Below are 14,320 nucleotides of genomic sequence, written 5' to 3'. Positions count from 1 at the left end.
CTAATGACATCTTTAACAGTGCTCTTTTATAGCAGCACACTTGTACCAGCTGCTGAGTGGTTATACTTATATCCATTTTAGCCTGTGCATTTAAATGACACATACCACCAAGTTCCCTATTTTTAGAATATTATTTGGGCCTGTAAATTACAATATTCTGAAGGACAGTTCTTCAACATCAAACGCAAAGACCAAATGGATGGAAACTATTTCTTGCACCCAGTGATTTATTTAAGTCTCCACCTGGCTCTTGAATTTCTATTCAGTATTTAAATCTGGGAAATATAACAAAACCATGCCTGGTTCTAAAACGTGTCCATGGGCAAAGGAGACACGCAATTTAATAGAAAGACAATATACACACCTGCATTTCCTATTATAGGAAGCTTTACAATAAACCTGGATATATTTTTCCAACGCTATTTCCATCCAAAAATACATTTTGAAACATTTTCTCTCATTTCTTCTTAGTACATTTCTTTGTGGTCCAGCAGAACTAAGGAGTAGAGATGATAAGTAAGTGAGGAGAATGAAAGTAAGGCAAGAAAGACTAGCAGTAAAAGCACAAAAGGAGGTGGAAAAATGAAAAAACTACATGGTTCCTCATGAATACAATGAGGGCAGTTGGAAGCCAATGCCCACAATGTCAACATCTATAAAGAAAAAAATTCCAAAGGAGAGACTTAATCAATGAGTCATGAAACTGGAAAATAATTGGGAAAGTCAGCCAAAGTAAATAAAACGGCCATTACCTTAAAAGGAGACAGATAAAGTACTTCGTTTGTGTGGTCAACTACCACACAGCATGAAGGACAAAGGCTGTGGGGCCATAAGGCCTGAATTTCACCACTCACCAGCAGCCTAATCTGAAGCAAATTTACTCCTCTAGGGTCTGAGAGCTTCATCTCTTACATGGAAATATGAATACCTAACTCAGGACTGTGGTGAAAATCAGATTATAAAATGTTTGGGAAGTATTTCGTGTGCCATTAATGGACTACTAAATGGTAGCTATTAAGCAATGGATGCTAACAGTGACTCAGTGGCCTCAGTATAACTCAATAAGACATAAGCAAGCTGTCTTTGCAGGACCTGTTCTAGGACAAGCAAGGTAAATGGAGAAAACTATGTGGAAAAAACCATTAATGTATATGATTGGGTTAAAACATGAAAACATAGATTATGTGTTGGATGAAAAAAGGGAAGTATAACATCTGGCTAGCAAAAAGCAAAGTCAGTCTTGTTTTGTGGGACAAATAATCATTATTCCTCTAAGGCTACACAAAAAAGGCGTTTTGCCCATTTGTTCAGGATAATGTCTGATGTTGGTATAGTTTCTCACTCATGACCTACTAGACATTTTTGGAGAAGTTAAACTACCTAAACCATTTTCATTCATTTTTTCCCCTTATTCAATAAATGTGTTAGATATATGAATGAATTAATCAACCGATAGATCAGTTAATCAATCAATTCCTAGATTAGAAACCTGAAGTACCACCCCCCTTAATATATGGAATAAAGCAGTGTTATTCAAAACACTAGACAAATAAAGTCATTACTGTCAGACATAGCATTCTTCAATAAGCTACTCTGAATAAAAGGAGTTCCAGTTTTCTTTGGCCTATTATTTAAATATGCTGTTTATGCAGGAGACCCGGGTTGGATACTTAGGTTGAGAAGATCTCCGGGAGAAGGAAATGGCAATCCACTCCAGTATTCTTGCCTGAAAAATTCCATGGACAGAGGAGCCTGGCAGAGTCCATGGGGTTACAAAGAGTCTGACATGAATGAGCAACTAACACATTATTTAAGTATGCTACAAGCACCTGCTGCAGGACTGTCCAAAAGGCAGGTAACTTTCACGCCATGTCTAAAGGTTGCCAGTCATTATCTAAAGCTATTCCAACAGCAGAGATAATCACCCAGCTCAGAGTGACCTGGAAGCCCTCCAGGAATCAATCTGCATTAACAAAGCTTTGCCTGCCTCACGGAGCTTGCTTCTTCTCAAACCTGCCCTATGCCACTCTGATTAGCAATCCATTCCTTTTGGTATGTATCTGATCCCAACCTTCAAATTTCCTCCCCTCCTTCCCTGCAAAACATGTAAAATGACTCCATCTGAAATATAGTAGAACGTCCTTCGAAGGCTCTTTGCAATGCCAAATTTGGTTACACTGAATGTCAAATCACAGTACGTCAGGATAGGGGATGCCATCCTGTTCCATCCCATCCGTGTTTTAATGGGGCCACTATCGAATGTGCTAATGACCCAAATGATCTTAAGATAGCTCCCTGTTGTCTGGAAACAATCAAGACACTGTGTCATTTTATGAGCAGGTGCCCTCCACAGTTGACACTGAGTTGAGGCATTCCTCAACTCAACAGCTAAAAAGAAAAAATTCCCTACTGCCTGACAGTAATCCACAATGGCAGTCCCAGAACCAACCCTACCACCAACTAGTTCAGTCAATGAAGTAAAGTGACCTGGGCTTTTGTGCCTCCGTGTCTTCATTGATAAAATAGAGATTAAAAGGACACCTACCTCTAAAGGTTGTGTGGTGGATTAAGAGAGTTAATACATGTAAAACCTTAGAACAGGGCTTGACACAGAGTAAGAATTCTGCAGGAGAACAGCTGTGAGAAATTTTAACTTCTATCAGTTGGAGAGCCACATTTGGATGTAGGGTTGCTGCCATTCATGCTTAATGAATTCTTTGGTTCTGAAGGGCAGCTTACTTAGAAAGTTGCAAAATCAAGTCATGTCATCCATAGCTTTAAAAAAATGTGGTAGGGTGGGGAGAAACATGTATTCCCAGAAGAATCTAATAATATAAATATTTATTATCTTTAGGAAAGTTGTATGCCACCAGGGAACACTGACATTCTTTCTATTCATTCACACTGATGGAGCTTGAACTTCCAAACCACAGGCCATCTTGTCCCAAGGTTTTGTTGTCACGGCCCAGAGCTGTGATACTGTCTACTACTGAAGGCAGGCTTTCCATAGCCTTAGATATTTGCTCCCAAAGCTTCCTATCTGACTACATGAGAGTTTGCAGTGCTTGCTAAACATATACATCCTGAGGTCCATTTCTGAACATTTGGTTTATAAATCTTGGGATAGCAGCTGAGGGATCTGGCAATTCTAAGACATAATCTAGGTTTGAGAATTACTTTTTGCTGTACAGAATAATTTTTTTTTTCACTGAAGAAGAAATATAGCCACTTTCTCTGAGAATATTTATGTTCTTCCAACTACACTAATGAGTCTTGGAGTTACTGAGTTTGTTGTGGTTCCAAAGAGACCACTTTCAACACTTCACCCTTGACTACCTGATACATTTAACAAGAAGTCTAGCTATCTTATAGACCGTAGTCAATCTCCACAGTTTCCATGTTTTCCCTTCTAAGCTCATAGTCACAATTTTGGCAGAACTGACCTATCTCCAGCTCTGGTGTCACTGAGGGAAAGGGACTGAATGGATCCAGCCAATCTGTGCTGCTTATCTTCTTGGCCACAAGGATGGATATACATTAGTTTGGACAAAAGTGATGAGATATTTTCTGGATACTTCTTAGAAAGGAGCTTTCTCTCTCTCTGTCTCTTTCACTCTCAGAACTGCCAGAAAAGAATTCTCTGTCCCACCACCAAAAATGAATCACAAAGCATTTAACATTAGCTTTGATGCTGTTGACAGGGATTTTGAAACTTTGAGAGAAACCAGCTTTAGAGAGAAATCTATACTATGGAAAATTAAATACAAAAACAGAAAAAACTCACATTCCAAGTGACATCACTTGCAACTGGATCAAATCTTACCCAAAGCTCACCTTATCATTGGATGTTTTAGATACATAAACCGAAAGATTTCCTCCATTCTTGAAGCTGCTTTGAGTAGACCAAAAGCATATACTTTACTGATTCATGGCCCATAACAAATAGTTGAAAGCTTCATAGTGTTGATCTTTCTCTCAACATCACAATCAATCCAAAAATCCTTGTATGGAAGAACACTAGCCTGTCCTATTCTTACAACTCATACTCAGGTCTGCAACTCTGATCTCTCAACTGCTCAGGGATGTCTCAGAGACAGGGCACCATACTCTCTTAGTTTTCCTCCTACCTTACTGCTTTCTCCTTCTTAGGCTTCTTTGCCAGTTCATCCTCTTCCCTCTGACAACATTCCATTCAGTCCTTAGACCAATTCTCTTCTCTATCCCCACTCACTTCTCAGTTACTTCATTCAATCCCAATTATGTGCTAATAACTACCAAACATATAACTCCAATCTAGACCTCTTTCCTGAACTCCAGATTCATACGCCATATTCATTTTGCCTACCTAAAGTATATGCTTAGATGTCTAATAGATACATCAAACTCGGTGCTACAAAACTGCTAAATACCTGATCTCCTCCTCTCCTCCACCCCTGGAAATATGCTCTACTTGAAGCCTTCTCCATCTCTGTTGATATCAATCCAACTTCCAAGTTGTTTAGGTCAAAAGCTTTGGAGGTATCCTTGACCTCTATTTTTCTCATACTCTAACATCCAAACTGTCAATTCGTTCTATCAGTTCTACCTTTAAAATACATCCAGAATTCAACCACTTCTCACCACTTCCACTGCCACTCCCCTGGGATGAGCCAATGGGGAATCATTTAATTAGAGTTGCCAGTCAGAGGAATCCTGTATCCTCCAGGAACAGGACTGTCAGGAACAGACTTAAGTCAGCAATCCTGCAGCCTTCTTTTATTGTCTGGAAGCAGCTGGTCCAAAAGGTGGCTTCAAGGTGAATGAAGTGACAAATTTTAGAATATAGCATCTGAGACAGTCAATTATGATCCTGGCAGCCAGAGATTGGAGAAATTCACTTTTATGGCCATTACACCATTTCCTTTGGTTGTTTGTAGGTTTTTGGTTTCTTCATTTGTTCCACCATTAACAGACTTAATGTCATCTATATTCTTTACTCGGTTTATTGCTTTGATCATACGTTAGCTTCAAAGGCTTATTGACTTGCATGAGAAATCCCTTGTCTAATCCCCAGCCCTGCCAAACCTCACTCCAGAACCAATGAAGCAAGGGGGTGAAGTTGAAAGCAATAAGGCATCACTCTCTTTCTTCTACAGGTGAAAAAGCAGGAGCACAGTATGGTGGGCAGAACACTGAACTAGATTTTAATCAACCTGCCCCAATTCTTACCTAACTGGCATAAATAAAGTCCAAATAAATAATACAGCCTACTTAAACCCCAGTTTTCTCACTTGTAGAATGAGGATAATAATATATTTTTCATAAAAAAGGATAATTGCATTTACTTAAACAAATGGATTGCTACCAAGATCAAAACAGCTACTATATAAACTAAAGCATCTTATACAAATATAAGAAATATTCTATTCAAAAATTCTATATAAATAGAACAAAGGACTCTTGCTCTGATGAAAGGGTTAAAATAATTTTTTTAGGTTCACATCTTTATTCTTAATGTCTCTCCAAAACAGTTTAGAATCTTGTGTTTTTATTTAAGCATATCTGAAAAAAATGTTAAAGTCACATACTCATGTTTATCTGTTTCACTCTGGAGAGAATTCCATGTTCCTCTGCCTACATGTTCCATGTTCCTCTGTTCCATGATGCCTACATCAATGTACATATTGCCACATGTTTATTGAAACTAAGTTTAAACTGAAGATGTCTGCCTATAATTAAAGTTTGCAAAGAGTAAATAAATGCTCCCTACTATTATTTCTGAATTACCACCAAAGTCCATCTTAACTGTTCTTAACTGTGGTATACACTTGTGCAAGAAGGCATGTGTATGTGAATTTCAGTTCATCTAGGAGAGAAGAGTGTCTGCTATTTATACAGAAGAAAATCAGCCAGAACAATGACGTTAGACATCAGCCAAACAGTTCTTAACTTTTATGGGTTCTAATTATTTAAGACAAATGACAACTGTTCATATTTGGTGCCTTATTTTACAACGCATACTTATGTAATCAAATATGGGAGTTGAGACTTTCTGAACCTTGATGAGTGAACTCTCAGGATTTTATATATGGAAAACACAATCCTAAATGACTAGAAAATGGTCATACAATTCTCTCTCCCATTAGGTTTATCTTGTAACTTGGTAGAATTAAATCAACCATTAGAAGTATGGGAAGCATATTTTCTAGAAAATCAAAATATACTTTAATTGTTAATTATTTATTTGTAATTTGCCATGTTCCAAAAAGTAATATGTGATGAACCCAAGAGACTAGGTCACTCTGTGCCCTTAAATTCATATGTTTGGCATTTGCACTAGATAACATTACAGCCTATGTCTAAATTATTTTGAAAGGAGAGGTGAAATAATTTATTTTCTTAAAGAATTTATGTTACAAAATAATTCATCTCAAATAAATTGCAATTTTCACAATTTACAGAAAGAATTCCTTTACACATAATCATTCAGAAATTGGTAAGATACAGAATTAGAACTCTACTTTTGTAAATCACATCTAAAAATCAGAATTAGGAAAAGTGAAGCCACCTTAGGTATTGTGATTAGACAGAAACTCGAGAGAACTATGCACCTATGCAACCATCAAGAGGGCTAGAGAAATGAAGGTGAAGGTGTTATTTTCAAAAATTCTAGAAGTGAGATGATTAAAGGGATGCCGTGGTCATAACCTGAGCTGTCAGCAGCACCAAAATGAGACGCTCCAAAGTCAAAGAAGATAGTCACTTTTTATCTCGGTCAACTACTCACCGCTCTCAATTGAGCCGAGTACAAACCAAAACAGAAAGGAACTGCAAGGTGGAGCCAGGTGCACTTCTAGCCATGACACCTAAGAAATCAAATGGTAATGCTAATAGAATCCTTTTGAGTGGAGGAAATTATGCATTTTCCAGGATGATGGCTCCACTTTCCACAGATGCTTTTCAAAGTTCTACATCCTGTGGAAAACCATACAACCTGATGTGACCTTGGCAGTAAACAGCTTGCATTGCATTGAGTGGAAAATCCCGAGTCTTAATCAGATCAGAGCCTGATGATCTTGTCATCTCATCAGGATCATTTGGATTCAATTTATTTGCCTCCTGTCAACTTGTGCTCAGAGATTTCCAAAGTTAGCTTTTGTCAGCTTCTCAATCTGCTTTCCCCACATCTCATGATCCCTTTAATATTTCTATACCTGGACCTTTTTGCCCTACTACAAACTTGGCTTTGCTATCTGTTCCAATGCGCACAGGGATTTAAAAAAATTGCTGATGGCTCAATATTTTGTGTATGCTGTGCAAATTTATGTGTGACAAATCCATCAGGGACTGCAGGCAGGGGATGTGATAAAAATTCTCATTCCTTGAATGTACTAAAGCGGAAAAAGTACCAGAATGTGGCAAATAAGAGAAGCCGCAATAGTTAATTATCATGACACACAGCTCATCTGTAATTAATCCTTTTCTTCAGCAGGATTCTGCAACTGTAGCATAAAAAAAAAACAGGTCAGATGATGCTTTAATTAAGGCTGTACAGTGTTGCTGCTTCTACAGCAACAAGAACTGTTTTTTGTCTATAGGTGTGTGTGAAGCACTACAAATATTTTCTTAACATCTTTACAGATTGCTGTTTAAGCATCTTTGCTAGCATTATGTCTAGAGACAGACTGATTACAATTCAAAGGAGTTTTTCTCTTCTCCTCACACCCATCTTAGGAGCCACTAAAACAATCTAAATGTCATGACACTTGGGAGGAGACGCTCTCACCAAGGAGCTAGCAATGAAACATGAGGTGCCACTGCAATTGGGAATGGCACCATTTTGAAATTTACAACCCTCTTAACCAGCTACCCAGGCTCAGATCAAGGGCCTGTGGTGTATGCTCACTTGACAAGATGTGGCTGGTTGTGAATCCACCACTGTTACCGTGAAATATTGATCCCCAGCTGTGATATTCAGTGGTACAATGGATAGTGTAAGAAGATAACACAAAAGAAAAATTTTATGGTCATCCTATTGTGTCTGCAATTCTTTTACAAGTCATTACATTGAATAAGGCTGGCAGTATGCCCTAGCTAGATCCCATAACAACAACAATTAAAAAAAAGGCTTGTCCTCTATTTACAAAGATACTGCTATTGCCAGAGCACAGAGTAGAACTGTGACAGAAACTACTGCTCACCCTTATCTGTGTTCTTTTCTTTGGTGAATAATTGGTCACATGTCCCAGATCTACTGCAATTAGTCATGTGATTTGTTCTCACAATAACACCTGAGAAGAAGCAATATGTTGCCTCTGTGTTAGAGCAGTTTAGAATGGTTGTACCTTCTCCACGTTCTTTCTTCTACGTTAGCTGATTTCAAAGAATCCAACTGAACCCTTCAAGGCCCTACATAAGAACTTTATGTGAAAGGCCGGCATTCACCCCATTAACTTGCATTGAACTATGATTTGAGCAAGTAGAGCCACTACTGTGGTGAGCCACTAAGATTTGGGAGTTTTTGCAAAAGCACTTCACCTATGCCAACTGATACCTGTGCTGTATTATTACATGCAGTCAGCCTCCCAAATCTGTGGGTTCCACGTCCACCAATTCAATCAACCACAGACTGAAAATATTACCCACAAATTTTCAGAAAAGACCAAAAAAGCAAAACTTGAATTTGCCACAAGCAAATTATGGCACTGGAGAAGACTCTTGAGAGTCCCTTGGACAGCAAGATCAAACCAATCAATCCTAAAGGACATTAATCCTGAATATTCACTGGAAGGACTGATGCTGAAGCTAAAGCTCCAATACTCTGGCCACGTGATGTGAAGAGCTGACTCATTGGAAAAGACCCTGATGCTGGGAAAGATTGAAGGCAGGAGGAGAAGGGGGCAACAGAGGATGAGATGGCTGGATGGTTCAATGGACGTGAGTTTGAGCAAACTCCAGGAAATAGCGAAGCACAGGGAAGCCTGGTATGCTGTAGCCCATGGGGTCGCAAAGAGTTGGACATGACTGAGCAACTGAACAACAACAAGCAACTATTTACATAGCATTTGCATTGTATTAGGCATTATAAGTAATCTAGAGATGATCTGAAGTTTATAGGAGGATGTTCACATGTTGTATGCAAATACTACGTCATTTTATGTGAGGGACTTGAGTATCTGTGGATTTTGGTGTCTGTGGGGTGGCAAGAGTCCTGGAACCAACCTCCCACAGATACCAAGTGAAGACTATTTGTAATATCTCCCCAGTTTCTCCTGTGATCTGTAACATGTATTCGTGGGACACCTGAATAAGTACCAGGATCTGGTGAGACTTTTGTGGCATAGTTGTTTGAATAGCATTTTTCTCTACACTGTAGCAAAATAACTACACTGGTCTTAAAAACCATAGTTTTCCCTTGACCAAAGTAATCACTTTGAACAATCTACCCAAGAAGTAACCAAGACCTGTCATTAGGCAGTCTACTTCTAAATTCTAGGAAAAATACCTAGCTCAGCACTGTAGACTTTAATACATTTACAGGTAAAATATGCTGCTCTATGCAGGTTACAGAGTAACCAGAGAAAGTCTATCCTTGTTTGGAGGGAGGACTCTGGAGAGAGCCATTATAGGTCTGTCACCCTGCATTGCATACAGAGAGTGAATGGTCATCCTTCCATTATGAACTGCATAAACATATTGACTTCCTCCCACCTTACTTGATGGAACGATGTATCTACAAACTATACAGCATTTGATAGGCAAGAGGGGAGGGATTTTGCTTAGTGTAGCTTATAAGCAAAGGGATTTGACTACTGCTTGCCCCAAGAATATTATACTGTTCTCCTTAGCAGAGATCCCTGAGGTTCTGATGAATGATTCTCTGAGATCATATTTCTGAAGCTCTCAAACAGGTCTGGCTGCTTCTGTACACATAAATACATGGTAAACAATAGCCTTCTAGAGATACAGGGGTAGGGGTGAGGCATTGGAGGGATGGGAAGAATGAGGAATAGATATTAAAGCCTTGATCCTTTGCATTTCCTCTCCCCAGAATACTAAATTAAGCCAAGGTAACTCTTGACAAATTATTTCCACTTTTGCACTCTTTTATTGTGCACAGTGATAATCACATCAATGCCACTACTTTCCTTCAAAAGCAATTGGCATTCTGGGACATAAAAATTTAAGCAGCCTCTCCATTCTTTGCCTTAGATCTCATAATAAGAGGGAGGCTGCACTGGTTTTGGAAATAATCAGAGAAGCAAAAAGCCAGAAGTAGTCCTTCTCTTCTATACCCACTCCACCCACCTAGGCCCAGCACTGGACTCCAGCGGAAGCTGGCACAGGCAAGTGGCAACTGCCTTCACCACTGAAAGTAAATGAAGTTATGTTTCTTAGAAGATGTACTGACTCTATTAAGAAATCGGAGCTACTTTATCATTCGCCTCCCTGAGAGTTATGTGGTCTGCTTAGTATGCACAGAACAGCAAGGGCCCTGTGATATTACCTCTTAGCCTTAGAGTCCTGTCTTAATAGACTCTGAAAGAGTGATACAAGTAGGATGTAAAAACCAGAAGGGAAAGTTCTGTTATTAGTGTTAAGCTGTTTCAGACCCTGGAAATTGACTTTATTGTATTTGACTTTTTGCAAATGTATGTAAGGTCACCAATGTCTTGGCAAAGTCCACATTTCTACCATGCTGTGCCATATGGGAAATGTGCCCACAGTGCTTATGCCGTCTGCTGTTGGTAAACAGCAGCTACATTACAGCACTTTCTATAGTGTGTGGACTGGCCTGTGGTACCCTAGTGTTAGGACAGTGTGATGTTGGTAGCTGCTGAAATGAAGATATGGGAGCTGTTAGGAATATTTTCTCAGTTGTCAACATGACAGACACCAGCAAAACAGAACTGACCCCAGTGTGATATACACAGTTCTTCCCAATTCCTCCTCCTATTTCCCTCCACCTAGCACCTTTAGCCGAAGAAGGCGATGGCACCCCACTCCAGTACTCTTGCCTGGAAAATTCCATGGACAGAGGAGCCTGGTAGGCTGCAGTCCATGGGGTCGTGAAGAGTAGGACACGACTGAGCGACTTCACTTTCACTTTTCACTTTCATGCATTGGAGAAGGAAATGGCAACCTACTCCAGTGTTCTTGCCTGGAGAATCCCAGGGATGGGGGAGCCTGGTGGGCTGCCATCTATGGGGTTGCACAGAGTCGGACATGACTGAAGCAACTTAGCAGCAGCAGTAGCAGTACCTTTAGCAGTACAGAAAAGAAAGAGGGAGGAGGTGGAGGGAAGAAGGGAGGGAGGAAGTGAGCATTTAAATGGTTCCACCAATTACACAGTCCTTATTATTTTCCTCCTCTCCTTCTTTTCATTATTAACAATAATAACACAAATTCCTAGACTCAGAATTAGTTATGCAAATATCCTGTGCTTTCTTTGTTTAAAAATTCTTAGCAGCTGCTACTAGGACATCAGAATATAAGTAGCATCAGGTGTGTATTATTATACCCAGCTGAACAGCTGCAGCACTTACATTTCATTCCATATATTACACTTCACCCTTACCTCCCCCAATAATGGTGTTCTTTGTAAAGTTTTCATGAGGTTCTCTCCAGGAGGCCTTGCCAACAGTAATAAAGAATGCATGGATAACTGAAAAACCACAAATAACTCAAACATTTGATTCTAGGCAATGGTTTCTCAAATTCTCTTTCATCAAGGAGTGGACCTAGAGACCAGATTATCTTTTTTTCTGCCTTTTCCATTGTCTAGTGGAAGGGTTTGGAGCTGTAAAGTAAGTAAAGTGGTAGAGAAAGAAGAAACCAGAGATCCAAATTCGTTAGTACACATTTTAGATAATTACTTCCTAGATAATAAAATCACCAATGTCATCCACCAATCACAAACATTTTCATTGTAGACTATACCACAGAAAAAAATATATGGACCCTACACACTTAGAGCTGAATTTCTTGTGGGAAAGATGTTATTAATATGGAAGAAATCATTTCAGAACATGTAATTGTAATGGCAGTCAGAGTTCACAAAGAGATGGATATGCACCAGCATAGAAATAAGAGATAGTTATAGACCAGCACAAAAAATCTAAGTTAGGCCTTTGAAGGATAATTTTTGTGTTTGTGTGAAGAAAATAGTGACATAAAAGTTCCTGCAATCTTGCTGTATGTAATATTAAACAATGGATCATAAGGCTGGAGCCCAGAATTTAAAGTTTCCACAGTAGACATAAGAAAATACTTAATTTTTCCTCACATCAGAAATATGTGCTATTTAGGTTTATCTTGTAACTATGTCTTGGCTTAATGTGGGAAAAGAAATGAATTTTCTGGAAGGATGGTAAAAAGAGGATTATATTATGGTTTCTAAAGTGATAAGGGCTTCCCTGGTATCCAGTGGTTAAGAATCCACCTTGTGATGCAAGGGACACCAGTTCCATCTCTAGTCCAGGAAGATCCCACATGCCAGAATAGCTAAGCCTAACACAACTACTGAGGCTGTTCTCCAGAGCCTGTGCTCTACAAGAGAAGCCACCGCAACAAGAAGCCTGCACACCACAAGTAGGGGGCAATCCATGCTCTCCCCAACTAGAGAAAGCCTGTGCAGCAACGAAGACCCAGTGCAGTCAAAAGCAAATAAATATAACAAAAAATAAAGTGGTAAGGACAAAAGGAAAGGACTAAGCCATTGTGTCTGCTTGATATGCCAAGTAGGTGGAGAAGGTCCATTTGTTGAATAGCTAGTAAAGGACAGGCAACAGGCTGAGCACTTTTCTTGAGATGCCTCAATTTTTCCCTCATAATAACCATCTGAGGTGGTTATGCAGATAGGATGTATCTAGGCCAGAACACCAGGTTTCCCAGGTGATTCTAGTGGTAATGAACCTGCCTTCCAATGCAGGAGACATGAGAAGCGGGTTCAATCCCTGGGTTGGGAAGATCCCCTGGAGGAGGGCACAGCAACCCACTCCAGTATTCTTGCCTGAAGAACCTCATGGATAGGGGAGCCTGGTGGGCCATGGTCCATAGGGTCACAGAGTTGGAGATGACTGAAGCAACTGAGCACGCGTGTACAGGCCAGAACACCAGTCTGCAGAGGCTAAGTCCCTTCTAGAACCCCAGCCAGTCTTGTCTGGCCTGGATGTTGGTCCATCAACCTTTGAGCTACCTGAAAGAACTACATGTCAGAGTACATTAACTGAAAGTGCATTTTAGTACAGCTTGTGTTTGACCCAGCTGCAGACACTTGGAAATGCCAATAATGTAAGCGAACAATTCACCTAAAACCATATAATAGTATCATTCCCATTAACTCCATTAAGCTATGGAATGTAAGATTCACCATACATACACACACACATTCACTCATATACTCCACACCACAGACACCATCACTGCCACCGCCACCAGCCCACCACACAAGCACATTCAATCCTTTGAATGAATCTCACTCTTCTCCCTAAAACAGTTCAGCTCCAGGAACACCAGCAAAGGCAAAGCTGGTTATTTGACAACTGAGGTGGCTTAGCCTGAGTCACTTTAAAGGATCTGAAGCTTTAAAGATTTACCGCCTTATTATCTTCTTAATTCTGTAGATGTATCACCTACAAAGAAATGGTTGGGTTTTCTGTGGCTATTTTACAAACATAAAAATGGTAAAATACGGGTAAATGGCACAAAGATTGAAAGAACATGGGACACTGGATCCTTGCACACCTTCATCTCTACTCCCATACTGGTTGCTCTGTCCTCTCCTGGGCACAGTTCCCATGGAAACATGAATTACCCTGGGCTTCTGGCTAGACCTGGTGCAAGACAATTATAGAAGGGTTTGAAGGCCTTTGACAGGAGTGCCATCAACCCGCAAACACGTACGTGCTGATTAAACCTGAGACAGAGTGTACCTGTACCTGAAACCTCAGGCCAATCTGGCAGGACATTGGCTGAGGATACAGAATTGGGACCCTGCCCCTCTATAAAAACTACAGACTTCTGGTTCTTTCAGATTTTTGATCCTCTCACTTCTGGTCTCAAAATATTTTATTCTCTTATAAAAGCAGGTACTAAATCTAATTGTGAGCTTCAGAAACAATCTTTTTGCAGTTCAGTTATTTGCACTGTCAGGTTTAACATCACCTATTCTGTGGGAAGAGCTCCCTTGGTGACTCAGACGGTAAAGAATCTGCTTGCAATGCAGGAGACCCAGATTTGATCCCTGGGTCAGGAAGATCCCTTGGAGAAGGAAATGGTTACCCACTCCAGTATGCATGCCTGGAGAATTCCATGTATAAAGAAGCCTGGTGGGCTACAG

This window comes from Bubalus bubalis, chromosome 20, assembly GCF_019923935.1.
Source record: "Bubalus bubalis isolate 160015118507 breed Murrah chromosome 20, NDDB_SH_1, whole genome shotgun sequence".
Classification (NCBI taxonomy): Eukaryota; Metazoa; Chordata; class Mammalia; order Artiodactyla; family Bovidae; genus Bubalus; species Bubalus bubalis.
This window is presented reverse-complemented; position numbering follows the sequence as displayed.